The following is a 27,548-nucleotide window of genomic DNA, read 5'->3' as shown; positions in this document are numbered from 1 at the left end:
GTGGCACTGGGTGGCTGGGGTTTTTGCCGTCTCGTCGCCGGGATTTGGTTGCTGGGTTGCTGCCGTGCCGTCCCCGTCGCTGCTGTGGTGGCTTGAACTTCCTCTAGATTGCTGGATTTGTAAAGGTGTGTTATTTTTGTGTGCTGTTTTTCATCCCTTTTGGGGTTCGGTGGTGTATGTGTGCTGTTTTTGTGTGCTGTTTTTCATCCCTTTTGGGGTTCGGTTGTGTATGTGTTTGCTGGAAAGAAAATTATGTTTGCTGGTGTTTTTGTTTTTTTTTTTAAATATTTGTTCGTTACTGTAATTTGGTGGGGTTTTATGTTGTCAAAATCATGGCTTGTTGTCGACAATGGGTTAGCTAAATTTTGTTTGGAAAAATAGCTATATTTATTAAGTGGGGTTCGATTGTATGTAAAGCAAAATTATATGCTATTATTTGTATTATGTGTTTATATGGTTAAATTTGCGTGGGAAATGTCAGAGGTGCTCTGTTTTGGGTCTTAAAACGACGTCGTTTGTGCGACTCAAAATCCATAGTGATTTAGTCGCCGGTTGCAAAGTTTGAAAATGTTAATGACTGTTAAAGAGGATAGATGTTAAGAGAAGATACTATTACTGCATCACTTGGTAAATAAATTACATGAATTTATCGTTTATTATTGTTATTATTGGTTTATTCATTATACTACACCCTATATTGTTAGTAATATTAATTTGTGTTTATGTTTTTTGTATGTAGAATTATGGATTCTTTTAATGAACATGTCCTCTCGGATGGGGATGGCGCTGGATCACCATCCAGTGATATGGAAAGGCCGAATACATCATCCCCAACAATGAAAGGCCTTAGGAAGCATTTGGCGGGAAACAAAAGCTTGGAACCTCAATATAATGAGGTTGGAGTTGCTATTAACTCTGAGGCCGTTCGACTAAACAATTTGGAGGGCTCGTTGGCTAGGAGCACAATACCAATTAATATACCTAATTGGAGAGATGTGTCCGATAGGTTAAAAGATAACCTATGGGCATCAATAAAGGTACGGAGTGCATTATTGTTAGATATTGTTTATTATAAATAATATTTAATTGATGGAGATTTTATAATTCTTTTTTTGCATTTGTAGCTTGTATATATGCATTTTACTTGCATTTCTAACTTACCGCATTTACTTGTCAATCAATGTTACTAAATATATATATATATATATTTTAATTTTGCAGCAATATACGGGTAAGGATGATAGTTTTAGGAAGGCAACTTTAAAAGATTGTTGTGACAAATGGAGAAAATTCAAGAATTACTTGTATAGATCTTTTGTTCGACCATATATTGACACACCCGAAAAGTTGAAGCATCGACCCTCAATTTATGAATTCATAAGCCAAGAGGTGTGGGATGATTTTGTACAACAAAGGTTGTCGGATAAATTCCAGGTATAGTTTATTTAACGCACGGTACTGTTGTATTAAATTGCGCTGGCATTATTTATATAAAAATTAAAATTTGTTATGGTGACTTATGTTATTTGGGTTTTCTAATATGTTTGTTTATAACTTTTGTAGGCATTAAGTCAAAAATATTCGGAAAAACGGCAATTAAACAAGTATCCGCATAGGATGGGTGCAATGGGCTACGCGAGATTAGAAAGAGCCATTGTATGCAATTTATTTTTATTTACATTTAACCATAATAATTTTGTCATTGTTACTTGATCAGTTGCATGCATTATTAAAATTAATTTATTTGTAATTTTGAAGCAACTTGAAAGAGGCACTGAAGATTATGTAGACCGAGATGACCTGTGGATACGGGCACGTATGGGGAAGGATGGAAAATATGCAAATGAAGAAACTGAACATGTAGCGGAAAAAATTGTGAGTATTGTATTTTATATGAATATTTGTTGCATATATTATTATTTAGTTCATTATTATATAAACTGATATATTCAATCATTTCAACAATATATTGTAGAATGACTTAAAGAAGAAGGCAACAGAAGGAGAAATTGGGCCTTCACCTCCTGTGGATATCCTAACACAAGCTTTGGGAAAAGAGGAGTATGGAGGTAGGCTTAGGGGTCGAGGCAAAGGATACACGGTGAATAACTTTTTCCATACTCCTAAGCCGAGTTCACAAAAAAAGACCAAGTCGGAGGGAAGTGGAAACAATTCAATGTATGAGACGCTGCTCAAAGGTCTAATGGCGATCGTCAGAAATTCAAGCAGCAGCAGCGCTGCCCAAGTTGATGCGCTCATATCGGCATGTGGTATTCAGATTCCGTCACTCGCTCATCTAGCCGATACTGTTGCTGCTCCTGGGACCCAAGTCGATGATGTTGCTGGTCTAGGGACCCCTCCAGCCGATGATGTTAATGCTCGTGGGACCCAAGTCGATGATGTTGCTGCTCATGGGACCCCCCCAGCCGATGATGTTGATGCTCCGGGCACCCAATTCGATGATGTTGCTGCTCATGGGACCCAATCTACATCTTGGATTGATGCTCCTCGGATCTATCCTGAGGTGATTTATTTATTTATTTATATATATTTATGTATGTATGTTTAAGTAGGTTATTACTATCTATATAGCTCCCATGGTTGAAGGGTCTTACCTACCGCCATGAGGTCATGGGATCGAGTCTTTAAGTTGAAGGAATATTGTCATGTGAACATATATATATTAATTTTTTTTTTTTTTTAAACTTTGCAGGGTGTAAAATGCAATCTTGCACAAGGCAATGTTGGCCATATAGTAGCACGTGGCACTTTGGTACCTTCGCTGCCAACGGATATGTGCCATGGTGTGAAGCTAGGTGCAGCAAATTATAAGGTAACTGTTGATGACGTTATTGATGGATTTGCACCTTTGCCTATTCCGTCATTTGACATCATACGTGTCGGTGATGCTGAAGGTGCATTTGTTGCATGGCCAAGAGATCTTGTTATCTTGCCATCTGAGGAGGTATTGTTCGATGCAGCTATATATATTAATGAAGTTTAAAATAATTTCATTTTTGTTCTATTTTAAATGTTGTTTGTTGATATTTTGTAGGGAAGCTCGAACAGGTCAAATGTTGAGAATGATGAAGATGATAATGTTGATCCCTTAATCGTTACCCCAACGATCTGAGAGTTGCTACGTCGGATCAAGGACGTCGATAGCGATCATTTATGGTTTTTTAATATGAAAAAAGAGATCTTTGGGGAAGAACAACAGTTGGCCATAGCGAGTAGCGATATAAACGATTTTTGTTACATGCAAGAATTATCGTCCGAATGCATCTCATTCTACATAAGGTAAACTAAATTTGGATGTCTTTATAACTAATTCTTTAATTTAATTAATTAAACACTATAATTATTGGTAATCGGATTATGTAGGCATTTATGTGAGGGATTGACGGGCTCCTTCGAAGGGAAATATTGCTTTGTTCATCCGGATATTATTGCTTCGGTTGGTCATCAAAACCCTCATGAACGGATATCAAATATATTGAGTAGATGGCAAGATGCAAGAAATAATCAACTATGGTTATTTCCCTACTGTGCAAGGTAATATTGTGTTAGTTTTATTGAATTATGTTATGAAAATATTCATTTCGAGAAACATCATATTAACTAAAATATTTATTGGTGTTTTTAGGAATCATTGGATGCTATGTGTTGTTGATTTATACAAAGCAGTAGCATGGTTTTTTGATTCTTTGAAGACTCATAAGAATATAATTGATAAGGATCTAAAATCTTTGATCGACGAGTAAGTTAATTAATAACTCTAATATTTTTACTTAATTGTTCTTATATATATTGGATTTGTACTTTTGAAGCTATTGTATAATCGTATACAATATTTATATTTCTATATAGTTCCTTCGTTGCATGGAACCAAGGAAAGACATTTGAAAAGAAACTTCGGTGGCAAAATACTAAGGTAATTATTATATATAAAAACTTAGCATTATTAGTTGTTAGTTAATTTAAATACTTGTATATATTCGTATCTAATATTACACATAATTTACTGTTTGCAAATTTAGACACCGATGCAGCCCGGGAATACGGAATGCGGTTACTATATGATGATGATAATGCGAGATATCATTAGGCGCAAAGTTCCTCCCCGGGACTTAAGAGGAATGGTAAATTATTATTAATTTAATGATTTCATCATATTTCTATTATGTAATAATTAATATTTATGATTATTTTTATATGTATTAACATAAGTTTCTCATGTTCAGTACGAAGGTGTCACTTGGTTACAAGCTGAAAATGTCAACGAATTTAGAGATGAATGGGCAACAGCGATGATCACAAGTATCTCAAACCAATGAATATATATATATGCATGGTAGTGAAATAGCTAGATTTTGTTAATAGCTTTTGTTTGTACATATAAAATATCGTAGACAAATTTGTGAAAATCGCTCATAAGGTAGTATTTGTTTTGCATGAACTTTGGTTTCAAACATACCAATTTTACAAAATTTCAAACAATATTAAAAATAATTAAAATAAACGATGAACAGGCGACGCACAATATGCTTCAGAGTCGCCTGATACAAATAATGCAGAAAAAAAAAAAAAAACCATCACAGTTATGTGCTTCAATATTTTAACAGATTATATGATGCCAAAAGTAAAACAGATTGATAAATATTTTCACAAAACCAAAGGAAAAAAAATATTCACAATAATAGGCGACGCATAATGGTATTTATGCATCGCCATAAATCAAAAAAAATTTTGCTAAAAATTTATTTAAAAAAATAAAAAAATAAAATCACTGTGAAGCAGCTCTAACATTTTCACTTTTTATTTAAAGTTAAAACAAATCAGAAAAAACACAAAAACAAAATTTTCACAATAATAGGCGACGCATAATGGTATTTATGTGTCGCCATAAATCTATAACATATTTTCTAAAACTTTATTTGAAAAAACAAAAAAAACAGCACTGTGAAGCAGCTATAACATTTTCACTTGTTATTTTAGTAATAGGCGACGCATAAGCATGATTATGCGTCGCCTAATACCCTATTTTTTTTTAAACCTTCATTTTTAACAGTTGGATTTTAGTTGAGCATCAAATAACCAGTGAAGATATTTAAACAAGATCAAGAGAGTTTTTTTTTTTTGTTTGAATTTTAGTAATAGGCGACGCATAACGATGCTTATGCGTCGCCTAATACCCTATATATATTTTTTTTAAACCTTCATTTTTAACAATTTGATTTTGTTGGTGCATCAAATAACCAGTGAAGATATTTAAACAAGATAAAGATAGTTTTTTTTTTTTTGAATTTTAGTGGTAGGCGACGCATAAGCATGGTTATGCGTCGCCTAATACCCTATATATATTTTTTTTAAAGTTTTTTTTTTTTTTTGAATTTTAGTAATAGGCGACGCATAATCATGATTATGCGTCGCCTAATACCCTATCTATATATATTTTTTTTAAACCTTCATTTTTAACAATTGGATTTTAGTTGAGCATGAAATAACCAGTGAAGATATTGAAACAATATAAAGAGAGGTTTTTTTTTTTGTTTTTTTTTTTTAATTTAGGGTTTAGGCGACGCATAATCAGTATTATGCGTCGCCTAATACCCCATTTTTTTTTTCTTCTTTCAAAAAAACCATGGTTTTTAACAATTTGATTTTCTTCCATCATCAAATAAGCAGTGAAAATATTTAAACAACATAAATGAGTTTTGTTTTTTTATTTTTTTAATCAATCTGATTTTATCCCTGCATCAAATAACCAGTTAAAAGATTTAAACTAGTTACAAAATGTGTTTTTTTTAAAATCTTCCTGTTTAGCAATTTGATTTTCTTCCAGCATCAAATGACCAGTGAAAATATTTAAAGATGATAAACAGAGTTTGTTTTTTTTTTTTTTTTTTTTTTAGTAATAGGCGACGCATAACCATGCTTATGCGTCGCCTAATACCCTATATATATTTTTTTTAAACCTTCATTTTTAACAATTTGATTTTGTTGGAGCATCAAATAACCAGTGAAGATATTTAAACAAGATAAAGAGAGTTTTTTTTTTTTTTGAATTTTAGTAATAGGCGACGCATAATCATGATTATGCGTCGCCTAATACCCTATCTATATATATTTTTTTTAAACCTTCATTTTTAACAATTGGATTTTAGCTGAGCATGAAATAACCAGTGAAGATATTGAAACAATATAAAGAGAGGTTTTTTTTTTTGTTTTTTTTTTTTAATTTAGGGTTTAGGCGACGCATAAGCAGTATTATGCGTCGCCTAATACCTTTTTTTTTTTTTTCTTCTTTCAAAAAAACCATGGTTTTTAACAATTTGATTTTCTTACATCATCAAATAAGCAGTGAAAATATTTAAACAACATAAATGAGTTTTGTTTTTTTATTTTTTTAATCAATCTGATGTTATCTCTGCATCAAATAACCAGTTAAAAGATTTAAACTAGTTAGAGAAGGTGTTTTTTTTAAAATCTTCCTGTTTAACAATTTGATTTTCTTCCAGCATCAAATAACCAGTGAAAATATTTAAAGATGATAAACAGAGTTTGTTTTTTTTTTTTTTTTTTTTTTTTTTAGTAATAGGCGACGCATAACCATGCTTATGCGTCGCCTAATACCCTATATATATTTTTTTTAAACCTTCATTTTTAACAATTTGATTTTGTTGGAGCATCAAATAACCAGTGAAGATATTTAAACAAGATAAAGAGAGTTTTTTTTTTTTTTGAATTTTAGTAATAGGCGACGCATAATCATGATTATGCGTCGCCTACTACCCTATCTATATATATTTTTTTTAAACCTTCATTTTTAACAATTGGATTTTAGTTGAGCATGAAATAACCAGTGAAGATATTGAAACAATATAAAGAGAGGTTTTTTTTTTTTTTTTTTTTTTTTTTTTTTTTTTTTTTTTAATTTAGGGTTTAGGCGACGCATAAGCAGTATTATGCGTCGCCTAATACCCCATTTTTTTTTCTTCTTTCAAAAAAACCACGGTTTTTAACAATTTGATTTTCTTACATTATCAAATAAGCAGTGAAAATATTTAAACAACATAAATGAGTTTTGTTTTTTTATTTTTTTAATCAATCTGATTTTATCCCTGCATCAAATAACCAGTTAAAAGATTTAAACTAGTTAGAGAAGGTGTTTTTTTTAAAATCTTCCTGTTTCACAATACTAGGCGACGCATAATGTTATTTATACGTCGCCATATATCAAGAAAATTTTTGGTAAAAATTTATTAAAAAAATCAAAAAAATAAAATCACTGTGAAGCAGCTATAACATTTTCACTTTTTATTTAAAGTGGAAACAAATCAGAAAAACACCAAAAAAATTTTTTTTCACAATATTAGACGACGCATAATGGTATTTATGCGTCGCCATATATAAATAAAATATTTGCTAAAAATTTATTTGACAAAACAAAAAAAAAATCACTGTGAAGCAGCTATAACATTTTCACTTTTTATTTAAAGTTGAAACAAATCAGAAAGACACAAAAAAAAAAAATTTCACAATAATAGGCGACGCATAATGGTATTTATGCGTCGCCATAAATCAATAACATATTTTCTATAAATTTATTTGAAAAAACAAAAAAACAGCACTGTGAAGCAGCTATAACATTTTCACTTGTTATTTAAAGTTGAAAGAAATCAGAAAAACACCAAAAAAAAAAAATTTCACCATAATAGGCGACGCATAATGGTATTTATGCGTCGCCATATATCAATAACATATTTGCTAAAAATTTATTTGAGAAAACAAAAAAAAAAAAATCACTGTGAATCAGCTATAACATTTTCACTTGTTATTTAAAGTTGAAAGAAATCAACTGTTTAATACTTACTAAAAATTTCAAAAAAAATATATGATAATAGACTAATAGGCGACCCGCAATTCTTCTTGTCTCCTGATATCATTAATAAATCTTTTAAAATATTTTTTTCAAAAAAAAAATGTCATGCTGCTTAAACATTTTCACTTGTTATTTAAAGTTAAAAGAATATCAACTGTTTAATACTTAGAAAAAACAACAAAAAATATAAATTTTTTCCCTAATGGGCGACGCATAATAGTGTATACGTCGCCTTATATCAATAAAATATTTTCCCAAATATTTAAACATTTTCACTTGTTATTTAAATTTGAAAGAACATCAACTATTACATACTTAAAAAAACGCAAAACAAAAAAAAAAAGAAAAAGACAATGTTACACTAATAGGCGACGCATAACTGTGTTTATTCAGCGACTCTAAATATTATGCGTCGTGTGTGTTTGTTTCTTGCGACTTCTCGACGACACCTTTTTTTTATGCGTCGTCGATTGGTCGAATTTTTACTGACGTATTAACCTCAGAGTCGCGGTATTATTTTTTTAGACGCATTTTTCTCGTAGCGTCGCTAATAATGTGTCGCTAGAGCTTATTTTTCGCGTAGTGATTAGATAAAAAAAGTGAGCCTTCAAAGAGAGCTCCAAACCTTTCTTTTTTTTTTTTTTTTTAGGCGTTAAAATCCTAATGGAAATCTCAAATACAAATCAAACGGGTGGAGATCGAGAGCTATATTATTTTAGTACACCGACTTATGCAAGATCTAATGTGTTACAATGCTCGAATGTATCCTCTGTCCATCCAAACTAATCCTGAAATAATTTGAAATTGAAGGAGTTCGGTAGATAGGTCAATTGAAAAAAAAGAAATAAAAAAAAAAGTCTGGCTTTGATGATCGACAATTGCAGATAAAGAAAAGAGTTGTTCATTTACACCACGGAAGAGAAGAAGAAACAGCATGCAGAAGTTATTTACGTTTCCAAGGCAAAAAAAAAAAGGAATTAGAAACGTGAGATGCTATGGCATTTTAACAGGTGTCAAATATTGATTTGGAATGGTACCAATTGACCTGATATTACCATGTGAAAATCAACGAAAAAAATATTATAAATAATGCTACAGTTATTAAAGAGTATTTCTTTTCATAATTCCAAACCACCTGTATACAGTTTCTTTATTAATATGTTTGCCAAAATACCCTCCCATCTTTACCTCACCCTGGAAACCTTTTCTTCATTTTTTTTTAATTTTATTATTATTATTCTAATTTCTCTACTCCATCACAACCACCAATGATAAGAATCATCGCAATTAGTCATCGGATCTGCAAGTGATTCCAGCACCAATTGCATTCCTCCACGGGTAGAATTTCCAAGTTTTTCAATTCCAGTTTCTGAAAAAAAAAAAAATCAACAAAGTAATTGAACAATTAGCCACTAGACATGAAAAGGATGTGATCGCAGCTTTCAGCCTTAGCTTGCTCCACCTCAATCAAAGCTCTATCGGTACAGAGAGGCACGGACACAAGGCCAAGGACAAACCCTGTGTCTCGTATATTTTTTTCTTTTTATCATTAACCAAAGGTTGAAAAAATTAGGGTTTATGAAGAAGAAGGGTATTTTAGTAAAATAATTTAATAAAGACTGCTGTAAAATGTTTAGTAAATTTTAATTTAATGATATGATAGATAATGTGATAACATTTAATTAATTAATTTTTTTTAAATTTATTTATCCATTTAAAAATTTATTTTTTAATATTTAAATTATATGAATATATCAACCAATAATATTTTAATACATGTTATGTAGTAAATAAATTTAATGAATATTTTGATACTTGTAATATTACTGAAATATTATATATTTTTCTTTAATTTCAAATAAATAAAAAAGCCATGTACAAAGTTCATAATAGTGTACTCGGCTCACTTTCTATCTAGCTGAACGCGTTTCTATATGTATGATATATACAATGGTGCTCTAGTGACAATATTTCCAACTTTAAAAGTTGAGGAGGATAAATGAGCTCAATTACTTAGAGTTGGAAAAAAACCAAGGCTTCTTTCCTAATTTTCTATAGGTTTGGGATTGATACTTGCAGTGAAATAGCAAGAGAAATAACAAAGCACACACGAAACACACACAACAGAAAAATAAAAGAGGAGACGAGATTTTTACCTGGTTTAGTAATCAATGTGATCTTTACATTCAAAGAGCACACCAGCTTAGGGTCCAGATTCAAGCTTGGGAGCCGTGGTGGATGCATCCTCTGTGCTATCCTGATTTATTATATTTATAATATATATATATATATACACAAACACGTATATATTGTATTATTTGAGATAAAATAATATAAATGATGTAAACCTAATTTATGAGAGAGAGAAAGAGTTAACGAACAAAAAAACACCTTAGGAAGCCCGCTACAGGACCACAGCGCTACCTCCTCTATTTTCTATAGAAGAAAGCAACCAATGCCGCAGGCATTGCAGCTTTATTTGGGTGGCCCTGCAAGTTCTACCTAGTGCTGCATCAGCAGTAGCACTGAGACACTTCATTCGCTGGCTCAACTACCTATCTTCATCTTTTTCAGTCTTCACTTCAACATTAATAGCCATTGGATTATAATTATTTGATGTGACAAATTCAATTTGACATGTAATCTGGAGATTCTATATTGTCAACTCCACTTATTCTTAACTTAAAAAGTTGAGGATATTCTTACTAGTACCAAATTGTAAATATATTTAGGGCCATTTAAGCTCTATTTATCAGGATCCGTCTAAAATTCCTCACCAGAATCCTAGACAAGCCCTGATCTCAGCAGGGAAATTCTACCGGACCTTCCAATGGAAAATCCGGCAGAACCTCCCCTAAGGGTTGGACTTACCACAATTTTTCTGCACTGAAAACACACTTCTAGAAACATTCCCTTATTCCTCCCACATTACTACAATATAATTCCACAAATTTGCAGTACTTCAAAATAATAACAGGGAATTAATGCAGTATTTAATAAAATGTGTTCAATACAGTATACAGAGCATTATACAAATAAATTTAAAATTTATTCAACGTTAGATAAGGAAGTAATACAAGATGAAGAGCAAAAAGGGAAGAAATGCTTCTTGGACTTTCGGCAATGAACTGAGACGTCGGGCTCATCCCGAACGATCAACGTCTCCCAAACCTTGTACCTAGGGGAACGGAATTTAGAAATATGAGATGCTAATCATCCCAGTGAGTGACCCTATCTACTATACAATTATAATAGTAACGATAATTATAGTGCATTTGATTAATTAAGAATAAATAAGTAAATAAATAATAATTGATTGAAAATAATATTTTATCTCAAAACCCTTACTATTCACTCCATTGGAAATGTTCCCCTTTTAAAACATTTTCACGAAACCCGTTATTTGTATTCCCCGAAAACCAAGGAAACAATTAGTTAACTAAATTTCGAATAAAATACAAGAATTTAAGGATCCAAATTTATAATGGAAAAATAGAATAAGGCATCATTGGATACCATAAATAAAATCATAAATAATACTTATATTAAAGAAATTTGGCATAAGAACAAAAATAAACCCAATATTTTATGCCCTGCAAATCAAGTAATAATTAATTTAATAAATAATTAAATAGTCCAAATATGAATAAAATGTAATGAAATATAACAAAATAAATTTGGAATACTTGCATGAAAGAAATATAACATAAAGGAAAAAATTCAATATATAATTCATATAATTTGATTAAATAAATTAAGATAAACAACATCAAAAATATAATTTAAATAATTATAAATAGATGATAAAACAAATTAAATGCATTTAATTTAAATACGATTTTAAAACTTTTAGGGTTTGAAATTTCTATCTGAAAATTTATACTTGATGGATCATACCATATACCAGTGATGCCCTCCGATACCCAGTGTCCCGAGCACCTTCCGGCGGGAGGTTAAAGAGAGAAACTTGCATACGGTCGCTTCGATGTCCCGACAGCGCCGCTGCTTAAACCGTCATCCCGGCCATGGAGGGGGCGGCTTATGGCCAATATCAAACTTTCCTACCCTCGGTCCAATGGCAACTCACGGGAGACATTGTAACATGCGCGCTCATCAACATATACAGTACAAAACACCAGTACTGTATGAGTACGTCTAAAACAAATAATTTCGAACTCAACCTCCCACATTTTTCTTTAACATTTCCAGCACAAATCCACCGATAATAATATACAAATAATTTCCTTCCCAAATCATAAAATCAATCAAATAATGCTCCAAGGGCATAATTATAAAATTTGAAACCACCAACTTAAACCAATATTTTCCTTGAAATATTTAAAATCCAATCATGCCCAAAAATAATATTAAAATCCAAATACAATTAATTAATGAAAATACCTTGCTCATGCGTAATAAATACAATTAAATCACAATAATAATAATCGAGAATTTCTTTATAATCCAAACTTTCATTTAGCATCAATGGGTATATATAAATATATAAAATAATATTTTTTCCACAATTATATTTAAATTCCACCACATGAGCATAATTCTAGATATCAAATTAACACAAAATAAATATAATTAATCACCCCAAAATAGTTTGAAAGGTGGGTCACTCACCTCAAGCACGTGTATCAATCAAGATCCTCCACAGGATCAACTCCACCACCCACACGTGCACCTAAAATATCCACAATACACAAAACTAATTATTTTAATATTTTAATCGGGTAACTCCCAAATAGGTACCCAGGGAGCGAACACAAACGACAACCAAAATTGACGAGTAATATACCGAATCGAAGCTTGAGTGACGAGGATTATGAATCCGGTCTTACTTCCCGGAGATCGGACCTGAGGTGGCCGAAATTTTTCCGGAAAGCTTTCAGGATTCAACTCCTCGATCTCTCAATCCATTGAGATTTGAGGAAAGGGACACCGGATTTGGGTTCAGAGGGTCGGAATTAGTGGGAAAGGAGGGGCGGTGCAGCCGGAAACTTGCCGGAAAGTCAATTTTCCCGACAACCGACCATGGTCACCAGAACCCGTCACCGCCGGCGGCGCGTCCGGTGGCCACTGGCCGTGATTTTTGGTGGGAAGGTAGATCTGGTGATGGATAACTCAATGGAACTGGCGGTGAGGCAAACAGTGGCCGGAATAGGGAGAAATAGGGGTTTGAAGGAATCGGCACTACCGCCGGAAAAAGCCTCAATCCGGGCGCGTCAGCGATCAATTGGCCGTGGTTTTTGGTTGGCCGACCGGTTTTCAGGTGGTCTTCAAGGTGGGGTGGTGCATGTGAGGAAAGGGTGGCCGAAAAACGGCTAAGTGACGGTGGCCGGTCGGTTCTCTCTCTCTCTCTCTCTCTCTTTCTCTCTCTCCTCCCCTCTTTCTCTCTCCTTCCGCCAGCTCGCGTGGTTTTGCCTGAATAAAAGCCACCCATGGGTGACACTGTTCACGCATGGGATTGGTTGAAATTGTGACACGTGGCCCGTACTGTTCACTCAAGCCAGATATTTTAAAATATTACGGTATTCGGAAAACTTCGCATGTCCATAACTTTTTAACCAGATGTCCAATTTAAGCGTGCCGCTAGTCTATGAACTCGTATCAACGAGTATTTTATAACCATACAAAAGTCAAAACAAAATTCTACAACCATAAAAAGTCAACTCCCGGCACCTTTTGGACAGTTTGAATCTCGACTTGTTTTGCTCATAACTTTCAAACCGTAGCTCCATTTTTTACGTGCTACTAGTCTACGAACTCGGGGCATCATGTACTTTGCTACAGTACCATGGTCAACTAGAAATGTCAACCGGAACAAAAAGTCAACTTTTTGACTTACTCGGTCAACGGTCAACCTCGATCAACGTGCAAGAATTCCGATGTAGTTTGGGATGGGGTGTTACACTATTTCCCAATCCTAACTAGGGTTGTAAATAGATTTAAGTAGCTCATGATCGGTTTAATTTTAACTCATGCTCAACTTGTAAAGAAAATTGGCCAATCTTGAACAACAAACGAAGTTCATGGTTTGATCTTGAATAATAAATAATGCTAGTAAATAGCTTGAATTTATTCTTTATATTAATAAATTGAAAATTATATTATGATTTTAAATATATTGAATATTTATAATGCATGAACAATATTTTTTATATTTTAAATTTATAAACATTTTAAAAATAAATTTATTTTATAATAAAATTAATAAAGCAAATGAAATTTATTAATTATCAATATTAAAACTTTTATTTTAAAACACAAATGTTTAAGTTTCAAAGTTGTTTATATTATAATAAATCAAACCAAGCTAAGTTCGAGCTTTTTATGAACAAGTCGAGCTAATTTTTTTTCCTTTTTTTTTTTTCATTTACTTTATTGTTGTAATTGGATATTTGTGGAGTCACATTTTATATGTACCCAGTTTTAATGATGCTAGCTATTCTTCAATTCTTTTGATGCTCTAATTTTTATTCCGCTTGAATCAATTAGCCCTTTTTATATATTATTTTTGCCTTTTGTTTTTCTTTTTTTTTTTGGGTATGGCCCTTTTATATATTGTTATATGCTCTAATTGCACACATTTTATATGTAAATGTAATAATTAACTAAAGTGCCAAAAAAAAGTACAAATAAAATAATGGTTTGTATAAATTTATGAGTCTCTGAATCATGTCATTTTATTATTATTATTATTATTATTATCATTATTATTGTTATTACTATTATTTTTGCCAATGAGCTGAGGATTCCATTTATTTTTTCCTTTTGATTTGTGACTGTCAGCTTGTAATGGATCTTTCTCTGTGCACTTCCCCATATCGAAGTAGTCTTAATGGTTGCTTTTTTAAGCCGGCCAGGATTTGAGTTTTTATTTGTATTTGATAAACATGTTACATACTGCAATGACCTTAGAAATTGATAAACTTTTACACACTGGCATGACTGAATTTATAAACGTGTTACACGCTGGAAAAGTCCTTTTGATTGCTAATATACCACTGTCTTTGATTAAGAGAGCCTTTAATTCACACTAGAAATGAGGAAGTCCATTTGGCTTGAGTTGCAGTATATGAATTTAGTTTGACCGAAACTTTTTAGACTTATGGAGCACTTTGTGCAACTTTTTACATTTTGGCAAATGAGCTATTCGTTTTTTCTACTTTTAGACACAAGTACTTGTCTTGACTTAAAGAAAAATGAATTGATGGGCTTTGTTTGATTTTTCATTTTGAAAGTGACTTTCAGCTTTTCTAATATGAATCTCTAATTCTCTAGTCTTTCTGTCACAAATATGAATAGGAATATAAAGTATGCACCAGAGAGGAAAGTATGTAATAAATTAAAAGAATATCTTCCATTTAACAATGGTTTTAGTCTTTTAGATAAATCTAGCAACATTGTTAAACCATTGTTTTGAAAAAATAGGTTAGTTAATGGGCTTTTTTTATGGTTCTAAATTCTGATCGTGGATAAAATTGACTGCTACTTCTATAGGCCAAGTTAATGTTCTGTTTTATTTGGTGAAATTCTCTCTTTTAGGGGGCTCGTGATCTGTTTCCAGTTCTGCAAGTTATTACACATAGTATGCATCATGTATTCAAGATGGAGAATGATTTCAATTATTTCAATGATATGGAGAATGATTTCCATTAGAGATAGCCTATCGATCAAGAGCAATATCTTATTTTTATGCTCACAAGACAGAGAATTTTTTTTTTTTTTTTTTTTTTTAATGCTCATCAGAACATTATTAGAGAGAATTCTGAAAGCTACAGAGATATAATTTCTTTCATTAAAAGCAACAGAACATTATTAAAGTCTTATATGTTAAAAGTCACCAAAGACATTCCCCTCCAACGGTTAACAAGAGTCATGAAATTGTTTGTTCCAAAAAAAAAAAAAAAGCTGCTAGAGAAATCCCAGATCATGTTTTTTATCCATTAAAGACACAAGAAGGCAGGCATGACACTACCATGTCTTGGAATATCTAAGCTTGGCCTAACTTATTAAGCAGAAAAAGAAAAACAAACCGTTGAATAATGAAGAATGACAGAGTGAAAGCAAATGCAAAGACACACATGTAGACAATCTAAAACTAGGAAATACTGCAGCAATTTAGGATGTCCATGTTGGGGAATCAAACAGCTGCTTTATTGTAATCATATGAAAAGGCTCTGATAATGATTGTAATGGAGTTGACAGCTTCTGAGATACTTGCTTTATAGTTGGCCGAGACTGTGGACTTTGTTGTAGGCATGCAAATGCTATTTCTGCAATGGAGATCACTTGGTCCGCTATTTGCCTCCTTGGAGGCGAGAGACGTTGATCCAGTACATCCTTAAGTAGAACATCGAAATCCGGTCACGGTGATGGTAACAAAGATGATATGAGATCTCCTGGATGCTTTCCCATGATTACTTCTAATGTTACAACTCCGAAGCTGTACATGTCTATCTTCTCATTTACTTCCATTGTGTAAGCAAGCTCTTCAAAGAAATATGACTTTGAGTTAGTATTTTCCGATGATCAGATACTTTTTGTATATGCCAATTGCAAATAAGTAAGAAATATTTGTTTCATCACATTCAGTGAATTAAATTATATAAATCTTCTTCTATTTATATATATACATAGGCCTCAAAAGTACATTAGTCAAATCATTCTAGTTAATCTCTGTTACCTATGTATAGCAAATATGCATAATACATGGTTCTCATGTCTGATATAGAAATCTGCCGTTGAAGCTATTTGAAAAACACAGTACGTAAATACATACAAAAAATATGATTTGATCTTGAATCCTTTTGCTAGGTATACCTTTCATGCTTCTGCTAGGAACTTCTTAGTTCTTGTTTTCTCAAAATAAAAAGCACTATTTCTGTTGTACAAATTATTATTATTGTTATTATTATTATTTTTAATAAAATGACCAGAGCATGAGTTTTCTTGGTTGCTTAACCAAAAAAAAAAAAAAGGGGAAAGGAACCAAAGGATGCATTAAGGATTTAACATAAAGGAGTAACTTTGATGGGATACTTACCTGGGGCTGAGTAGCCAAGGGTTCCTGCAAATGGAGTCCAATTCGATGACTCTAGATCCAAAGTTGTAGCAGAACCAAAGTCAGAAATGTGAGCCTCGTAATCATGGTCCAATAGAATATTCTTAGTTGATATGTCCCTATGAATTATAGGTGGACAACATTCATGGTGCATGTATGATATGGCATTGGCCAAACCTTTCACCACGTTTATTCTCTTGGTCCACTCCAACTCCACTGCCTTAACATTATCCCTCAATATCTTCACTAAGCTTCCCTCTTCCATGAACTCATACACCAAATATGAGTGTCTTATATGCGAACAAAATCCATAAAGCTTAATGATATTTCGGTGGCGAGCTCTTGTCAACACATTAATCTCACTATCAAAGGCTTCCTTATTAGCCCCATTTTCATGCCATTTTTTCACGGCAAAAACTTGCCCTGTTGACAGCACTGATTTATAGACAGTTCCAAATCCTCCAACTCCAATGCAATATTTAGAGCTGAAGCTCTCGGTTGCTTCAACTATTTCTTCATGAACATTTTTCCCATTATGGCTCCATGCTTCAAAGAAAGTTACAGTCATTTGTGTTTGTCTTGGCTCATCAACATGCCTCTCTCTCTTTTTGCAAATAAATAGTACTCCAACAATGATAAATGATAGAATTAGAGCGCAAGATATAGACATTATGACTGAAAATATTATAACTTTACTTCTGTTCTCTTTAGGTATGGGGCAAATCTTTATATTTGTGTTGTTGCCACACAAACCTTTATTATCTTCCAATGCTTCAAATGGGGCCTCTAGGAAGGCTTTGTTGTTGGGAAGAGGACCTTCTAACTGATTGTAGGATATATCAACAGATGTCAAGCTCATCAGTTCTTTAAACGTGGATGGTATTGAGCCTGACAGATTGTTGTGTGAGAGGTTAAATGTTTCTAGCTTATCCAAATGACCAAGCTCCAAAGGCAACTTTCCTGAAAGCAAATTCTTACTTAGATCAAGATTTTCGAGGGAGTACAGATTCCCAATTTGGAAGGGAATATTTCCACTGAATTTGTTATTTCTCAAGTTTAAATGGAGTAGTTTTGAACAGTGTTCCAAATGCATTGGAAGTGGTCCACTCAATTGGTTGGCTGCAAGGTCAAGTGTTCAAGATCCAAAATCATTCCAATTTCTGCAGGAATATTGCCGGAAAGGAAATTATCATTGAGCATGAGAATGTATAACATTTTCAGTTGTCCCAATTCTTTTGGAATTTTACCTACAAAAAGGTTGGAAGAGAGGTCAAGTTTTTGCAATTGCATAGCCTTCCCAAGTTCAGGAGGTAGCCTACCGGAAATTTTATTGTTAGACATGCTCAACATGGTGAGGTTTGGACACTTTCCCCAGTTTCCAGTAAGTTCTCCAAAAAACTTATTGTTGCTCAAGTCCATATAATACAAGTTTGCGTATATTCCAAACACTTCTGATACATTCCCTGTTAGTTTATTCCCCTCAACTGAAAATCTAAGTAAGGAACTGCAGTTTGTTATGCTTTTTGGAATGGAACCTTTAAAGCTATTAAAACCTACTGCAAACCATCTAAGCTTCCTGTTAAGACAAATATTATCTGGTAGATAGCCAGTGAGATAATTATCATGAAGTGAAAGCTCAATAAGAGATTTTAGCTGTCCAATGGACACAGGAATTGAGCCAATGAGCTGGTTATTATTTAAATCCAGCTTGGTGAGTGATTTAAGATGTCCAATCTCATTGGGGATGGACCCAACTATTTTGTTTCCACTAAGCTCCAATTCAGTTAACTTGCTCAAGTTTCCAATGGACATAGGAATTGAGCCACTGAGTTGGTTATAATACAAATAAAGGGTAGTAAGTGATTTAAGCTGTCCAATCTCATTGGGAATGGACCCAACTATTTTGTTTACACAAAGTTCCAAACCAATTAACTTCCTCAAGTTTCCAATGGACTCAGGAATTGAGCCAGTGAGTTGGTTATTATACAAATAAAGGTAAGTGAGTGATTTAAGCTGTCCAATCTCATTGGGGATGGACCCAACTATTTTGGTACCACCAATACTCAATTCAGTTAACTTGCTCAAGTTTCCAATGGATATAGAAATTGAGCCACTAAGTTGGTTATCATACAAATAAAGGATAGTGAGTGATTTAAGCTGTCCGATCTCATTGGGAATGGACCCAACTATTTTGTTTCCATGAAGACTCAATATAGTTAACTTGCTCAAGTTTCCAATGGACAAAGGAATTGAACCTGAAAGATTGTTACTATAAGCATAAATCACTTCAAGAGACACCAACATGCCTATTTGAGGTGGTATAGAGCCGTTCAAATAATTGCTATCCAAACCAAGGAAACGTAAACAAGTCAAAAGGTATATTTGGGAAGGAATGATTCCAGAGAGATGATTGGACCCCATATCAAGTATGGTGAGTGTGGAAAGGTTGCCAATGTGAGATGGGATACTTCCATAGAGGGAGTTGTTATAAAAGTCAAGAGTGAGTAATCTGGGAAAGGAGGAGAAGTTGAAGTTGTGAAGCGTACCTTTCAGATTGCTGCTTTCGAGAGTAATGTTGATGACACTTCCAAACTCGTCACAAGTGATCCCAACCCAGGTACAGGGGGTATTATTATAGAGATAGTGAGAAGTTGAATCAGTAGAATTGAGATTCCAAGAGCGGAGAAGAGAATGAGTAGTTGGATTCATATCAAGGCTGTCCTTCCATTTCACAAGGGCCTCTGCCTCTCCACTTATTGCAAAACAAATACTAGACGAACAAAGAAACAGAGGAATGATGATAAACAACAAAAACTGATCAAGTGACCGTACAACAAGGTTTAGACTCCAGGGTGCCATGGACTTGATAATTTTTTAACTTTGATTATCTAATTAAGCAACGCTTAAATGCCTTGGCTTCCTTTCGAATATATACAGGGAGAGAGCATTTTATTTATTTAAAAGAAAAAGAAGGGGAAATTACAATAACATGCCTCCTAGTTTAAAACTTTTGAAAGATCGCCATCCGTTTTTTTTTTTTTTTTTTTGGCAGAAACTTACATTCTAGTTACATTTTTATTGCAATTTATCATTTTTTTTTTTTTTTTACTTCAAAATGGATAATTAAGGTCAAAATTGTCTGGTCAGAAGACAAAAACACCCTCTTAAGTAAAACTCATAATTCCACTTAGAAATAAATTAGACATTAACAAATTGAAACATTAAAAACTTATAATGAATTGTCGAACAGGCTCCTAACGAAAAAACTGCCGAACAGGCAAACACCATTGCAGAGTGATGGATTTTTATTATGTGGCAACAACGGCACATGTGCATACGAAAATGTCTATAGCACCAACATTGCATAGATTATGGGTCTTAAAGAAGCATTGGTATATGCGTACGAGAGAATTTTTGGTTGTTTTACTTGAGTTTTCCTAATTTTTAAATGAAATGGTTTTCTTTTATTAACAAGGGTGTTTTTTTCTTCTTATTTTTGAATTTTGAGTTTTTACAACCTATTTTAAGGTAACCCCAAAAAAAAAAAAAGAAGAAAAAAAAAGATAAATTGCAACAAAATACAACTAGAAGGCAAGTTTGTGCCAAAAATGAAAATTGAATAGTGATCCTGCAAAAGTTTTGAACTATATGGTATAAGTTTTAGAGTAGATGTTATATTGTTATAGTTATCCAAATAAAAACAAATTGGAAATAAGTATTCTTGAGGGTAAAAGAAATTCAAAATAAATAATTATTTCTATTCCTTTTTTTAACTGAAAGGCTAGCTGCATTTGTTCGGTATCTTTTTTTTAAAAAAAAAAAATTTATATTTTAAATTGCATATAAAATATTTTAATCTATTGTTATTATTATTTTAATTTTTTAATTATATATTTAACTTGTTTTTTAAATTTTTTTATTTGTTCAAATTTTACCTTTTATATATAATTTTTTTTTGGGTTCTATTAGGTTTTTTATTGTTTTTTTTAATCTCAAATAACTTAATTGTTTTAACTGGACATTTGTGGAGACACATTAATGTACTCACTTTTAGTAATGCTAGCTATTCTGCAATGCGGTTAATGCTCTAATTGATATTCCGCTCTAGTCAATTAATCCTTTTTATATATTATTTAGATGTATATATTAAATTATAAGAGCAGATATTGAATGCAATAAAAATGCTTCAAAAACAAAGTAGGAATTGAAATTAACTAATATGGTTTGTTATACGAATGAATTTATAGTCTATGAATCATGTGTTTTTTTTTTTTTTAATTTTATTTTGAAGTAAAAGTTATAATGTACGTCTATCAAAATTAGCTTTATTTTATAAACAAACTCAAATGGAAACCCGCTTGGTGGTTTTTTTTTCTTTTCTTTTTATTTAGTTTGAAAAAAAAAAATTAGATTTTTTGTAGCAAGCCAATTATAAAGCATAAATGTTAAGAAACTATTACTGACAAAACCGATATCAATATTTATTTGATGTAAAATAAATGTCCAAGTGTAAATCATGTTGCTATCTATTTTTGCCCATCGTATTCCCCAAGTCGATCTACCCGAAATGATAATAAAGAGTTTCTTTGACTTTTTTTTATTTTTAGTGGACTTCAGCTTCTTCTCGACCTCTGAATGTGCCCTACATCTTAAGTGTTAAGTCTTAAGTCTTCTACGTATCAAGTGGTTTGGAAAAAACCAATATAAGTAATTGCTTTCCAACCGGCACAATTCGTTTTCTCTTAACGTATTCAACATGGTTTATTAAAAATGAATTTATTGGCTTCTCTGATTTTTCCATTTGAGTGACTTTCTTCTTCCACTTTAGTTGTTTTTAACCCAAGTGGTTCTTGACCAACCAATCTAAATATCTCCTTTCCGACCACGAACTTAATTTCCTTTTTTTTTTTTTTTTTTGGTTTTCATTTTTCATTTATTTTTCAAGGATATAAAGACACTAGTTGGACATATTCGTCAAATTAAATGGTTTCATGATTTCTTTGAATTTTCCTCAACCTCTTCTCCATATTAGGTGTGTCTATCGGCGGAGTTTGGAAATTTTGTGTGTTCCTGTTAACTAATGAATTTCATGATTTCTTTGAATTTACCTTCTAAATGGCTTTCATGTTTCTAACCGTTCATATTTTCTTTGAATTTACCTTCTGAATGACTTTCATGCTTTCATGATTTCTTTGAGTGACTTTCTTCTTCCAGTTCACTTCTTTTTGGCCCAAGTGGTTCTTGACCAACCAATCTAAAGATCTCCTTTCTGACCAAGAACTTAATTTCTCTTTTTGCTTTTTTGGTTTTGGTTTTTCATTTATTTTTCAAGGATATAAATACACTAATTAGACATATTTGTCAAATTTAATGGTTCCATTATTTCTTTGAATTTTCTTCAACCTCTTCTCCATATTAGGCGTGTCTATTAAGTAGAGTTTGTAATTTTTGTGTGTGCCTGTTAACTAATGAATTTCATGATTTTTTTGAATTTACCTTCTGAATGGCTTTCGTGCTTCTGAGCTTAAGGACCTCTAACTTAATTTGCCAATCTCTTTTCCATATTAAGTGTGGCTATTACTAAAGTAGAGTCTCTAATAGACAAAAAGCACGTGTTTTTAGTGTGTATATATAGAAGCAGATCAGGTACTCACTTAGAAGAGAAATGCTCTGTTTTCATTTTCCCCCCCAGTTTTTGTGTGTATCACTGCTAGATTTGATTGATATTTAAGCTAACTGCTCTGTTTTTGCCCTCTTTTGACAAAAGAAAAAGACTGCTTTATTTATTTCTTTATTTTTTTTTTTACTGCTATTTGTACATTAATATAAAAATCAAAAGGTTGTGTAGTCCTTTTTACTCCATTGATAAGCATGTTACTAATAAGAGAATGATCTATTAAGTACCGTAATGACCTGCTTTACTAGACCGTGACTTTTAGTTTCTAATGTACCTTTCATTTTGAAGTTTTACATTTTTATAGTAACATTCCTAAATTAAAAAATAAAATAAAGGATAAGATTAAAAGTTAACAAATACATTCATAGAAATTTTGTGTATATACTGTGGGTAAATTTTAAAATATAGAACCGAAATAGATTATTTTAAATTTAGTCCAAATAGATTGAACTAATATAAGTTTAATTAACACAATACAATTGGACTATAAATAAAATCTATGATGCAAGCTAATCTTGCATGTTCCAAAGTAATAGTATAGACCAGAGATAGAGAGGATGAAACAAGCTTAACAAAAGATAAAACAAGTTTTCTTTTAATTAGTTGTGAATTAATGCTTGAAACAAAGATATTTTGTTTAGCTTAATATTTTAATTATATATTTAACTTTTTTTAAAATTTTTTTTATTTGTCCATATTTTACCTTTTATGTTTAATTTTTCTGGGGTTCTATTAGTTTTTTTTATTGTTTTTTATCTCCATTTACTTTATTGTTTTAACTGGACATTTTTGGAGACATATAAATTTTATATATACTCAATTTTTAATAATCTATATAATATATAAAAGAAAAAGGATATGCTTCACATGTCAGTATATTTTTTTTTTCAAATTCCCTCCAAAATCATCTATTTTTATTCTATTTATTATTTTACCTTTTATGGTTATACCAAAATATATATAAAATCAATTTTTTATTTGGAATAAATTTGATGTTTGTTGAATATAAATGTAAAAGTCTAAATCATGTTGCTATCTACTTTTGCCCGTTGTATTGGCCAAGTCGATCTACACAAAATGAGTTTCTTTGATTTTTTTCATTTTGAGTGGACTTCAGCTTCATCTTGACCTCTAAATATGCCCTACATCTTAAGTCTTGAGTCTTCTGCGTATCAAGTGGTTTGGAAAAAATCAATATACGTAATTGCTGTCCAACCATCACAATTCGTTTTCTCTTAACGTATTTAAAATGGTTTATGAAAGATGAATTTATTGATTTATTTGATTCTTCCTTTTGAGTGACTTTCTGCTTCCAGATTACCTCTTTTTTTAGCCCAAGTGGTTCTTTACCAACCAAGCTAAATATTTCCATTCCGACCAAGAACTTAATTTCTTTTTTGGTTTTTCATTTATTTTTCAAGGATATAAAGACACTAATTAGATATATTTGTCAAAATTAACGGTGTCATGATTTCTTTGAATTTTCCTCAACCTCTTCTCCATATTAGGCGTGTCTATTAAGTAGAGTTTGTAATTTTTGAGTGTGTCCATTAACTATGATTTCTTTGGATTTACCTTCTGAATGGTTTTCACTTTTCCGAACTTAAGGACATCTAACTTAATTGCTAATCTCTTTTCCATATTAAGTGTGTCTATTGCTTAAGTAGAGTTTGTCATTGACAAAAAGAACGTGTTTTTAGTGTGTATCTATGTATAGAAGCAGATTTTAGGTACTCACTTAGAAGAGAAATGCTCTGCTTCATTTTTTTTTTTTTTTTTTTTTTGGGTTCTCCTTGTTTTTGTGTGTGTCACTGCTAGATTTGACTGCTATGTAACCTAAATGCTCTGTTTTTGCCCTGGTTTTGACAAAAGAAAAAGACTCTGCTTTATTTTTTCTTTATTATTATTATCATTTTTGTTACTGTATTTGTAACATTACTACAAAAATCAAAAGGTTGGGAAGTACTTTTTACTCCATTGATCAACATGTTACAATAAGAAAGTGATCTAATATAAATTTCCCTGCATCTTCCCCTTGTGAAGTTTATTCAAAATGGAAAAAGAGATTGCTTCACATATAGGCACAAATTAATTACCTTTCAATACCGACATGTCTTTTTCCCTTTTTGACCTGCAAAGACTAACAAGTCTATTACACTAGTCATTGTTTTTGAAAATAAAATTTTCGTTGGTTTTTTCTTCATTTTTTTTTCTTCCCTTTTTGACCTGCAAAGACTAGACTAACAAGTTTAATACACTAGGCTTAAGACCTCTCTAATGAGCTATCTTTTCCCCAGCCTCTTCCGCAAATCAAATCAAGCTTTTATACACACAAAACTGACGTCAAATATATATAGTGCTTACCGACCGTAATTTAAAGTTTTTTGGCCATGTACATGGACATGGGATCGATGTGAAAAAAGAGTTTGTGTTTTCTTTGATATTTCATTTTGTGTGACTTTCAGCTTCTAATGATAATAGAGCTAATTTTAACCCAAGATATTTCGTTTTCTCACTCTGATTCTACACATACCAATATAAAATATATATGGTTAATTTTAGACCAAGACATGTCCTTTTCTTCTTTTGAGGAGAAAGAAATTAAGCACGCTACTATTTCTACAAAAGATCTAAACGATACAAAACAATCACTAAAAATAGAAACAAGGTCCACATATATTTGATTACATAGGCTGACTTGTAAGAGCAGCTGACAAGTGACAATTATCATGACTTAAAAACTTTATATATGTCACGACCCGTTCAAAATTCCTCACCGGAACCCTAGACAAGCTCTGATCCCAAGAAAATACCACCGAACCTTTTAACGGAAAATCCGACAACACCTCCCCTAAGGGTAGGACTAACCAAAAATTTCCTGCACTGAAAACACACTTCTAAAATTCATCCCCTTATTCCTGCCACAATACTATAAATTGATTCCACAAATTTACAGCACTCCAAAGGAATAACAATAAACAGTGCATAATTGATACTAAATGTCCAATACAGTATACAGAGCATTTTACAAATAAATATGGAATTAATACAATGACAGATGAGGAAGCAATACAAGATGAAGAGGAAAAAGGGAAGAAATGCTTCTTGGACTTTTGGCAATGAACTGAGGCGTCGGGCTCGCCCTAGACGATCAACGTCTTCCAATCTGGACCTAGGGGAACGGAATTTAAAAAAATATGAGATGCTACTCATCTCAGTGAGTGACCCTATCTACTGAACACTTTTAATATTAATTATATAACAAATAAAGGAATTTAATTAATACCGACAATTAAATAGATAAATAAATAATAACAATTGAAGTAATATTTTCTCTCAAAACCCTTACTATTCACTCCATTGGAAATGTTCCCCTTTTAAAACATTTTCACAAAAACCGATATTCATATTTCCCTAAAACCAAGGAATCAAATAATTTAATAAACAATAAATAAATAAATACCCCAAATATAATTAAATGTAATAAAATATGATAAATAATTTTGAACACTTTGGGGTTTGAATTTTCCATCCAAAAATTTATACTTGACGCACCACACCATATACCAGTGATGCCCTCCGATACCCAGCGTCCCGAGCACCGACTGGCGGGGGATTAAAGAGAGAAACTTGCAAATGGCACTTCGGCGTCCCGACAGTACCGCTGCTGAAACCGTCATCCCGGCCAAGGAGGGGGGCGGCTATGTGTACTATATCAAACTTGCCTGCCCACGGTCCAATGGCAACTCACGGGAGACATAATAACTTGCGCGCTAACCACATATACACCAGAACACCAATACTGTATGAGTGCGTCTAAAATAATTATTAAATTAATTATAACCGTACTGTTTTTCCAAAATCACCGTGGGAAATATACCAATTTTCACATTTACCATCCCACATATTTTCCTTTAACAAACCCGGTACGAAAACATCAATAACAATAAAACAATAATTTTTCTCATAACACGAGGTCCAACAAATAATATACCACGGGCATAATTATAAAATTAAACCACCAATTAAACAAATATTTTCATAAAATATTTAAACCAATTATGCCCAAAAGTAATATTAAAACCACATACGATTTAATTAATGAAAATACCTTACTCATGCGTAATAAATACAATTAAATCACATTAAAATAATAATCAGGAATTTCTTAATGACTCAAAATTCCGTTTAGCATCAATGGAAAAATATGTATATATATAGAAAATAATATTTTATTCCCGATTATATTTAAATTCCACCACATGAGCACAAATTCCAGATATCAATTTAACACCACATAAATATAATTAATTACCCCAAAATAGGTTTAGAGGTGGGTCACTCACCTGGAGCACGCAATTAACCTAAGATCCTCCATAGGATCGATTCCACAACGCACACGTGCTCCTAGAACAACGATTCACACACAGTCAAATAAATTAATATTTTATTCGGGTAAATAATACTGGTACCCAGGGGGTCAAACACAAACGTTATCCAAAATTGACAAATTATATGTCTATGGAAAGCTTGTGAGATGAGGATCATGTTACCAACCTCCATTGAGTTCAATTTAACCGGCGGTGGTTGGAATTTGGTCGGAAAGATTCCGAGCTCAGAATCGGAATCAGAGGGTCCAAATTAGTGGGAAAGGACCGGTTGCACGACCGATGGCTGCCGGAAAACAGGCAAACCAGCGACACATCGGCCGCCGGAGTTGGAGGCCAATCCCGGCGTGTCCACTGGCCATTCGGCCGGAGATTTGGCCGCCGGTGTCGCCCAGCCGCGGGCTTTCATGTCGGCCGGCGCGTGGATCCTTCCGATGGTCGGTGAGAACAAAAACGGTGAGGCCGAGAGGGAGGAAGGAAAGGAAAAGAAGAAGAAAGAAGAAGAAGGAAGAAGAAGAAGAAGAA

At 32.5% G+C, this 27,548-nt stretch overlaps 1 pseudogene; it reads right to left on the bottom strand.

The window, feature by feature from the left end:
* Positions 1 to 15,809: 15,809 nt before the first annotated feature.
* LOC125423218 (MDIS1-interacting receptor like kinase 2-like) lies at positions 15,810 to 19,869 on the bottom strand (annotated as a pseudogene).
* Positions 19,870 to 27,548: the final 7,679 nt, after the last annotated feature.

Source organism: Ziziphus jujuba, chromosome 3, assembly GCF_031755915.1.
Source record: "Ziziphus jujuba cultivar Dongzao chromosome 3, ASM3175591v1".
In the NCBI taxonomy this organism is placed as follows: Eukaryota; Viridiplantae; Streptophyta; class Magnoliopsida; order Rosales; family Rhamnaceae; genus Ziziphus; species Ziziphus jujuba.
The sequence above is the reverse complement of the archived record's forward strand: the minus strand, read 5'-3'. Positions and strand labels throughout refer to the sequence as shown.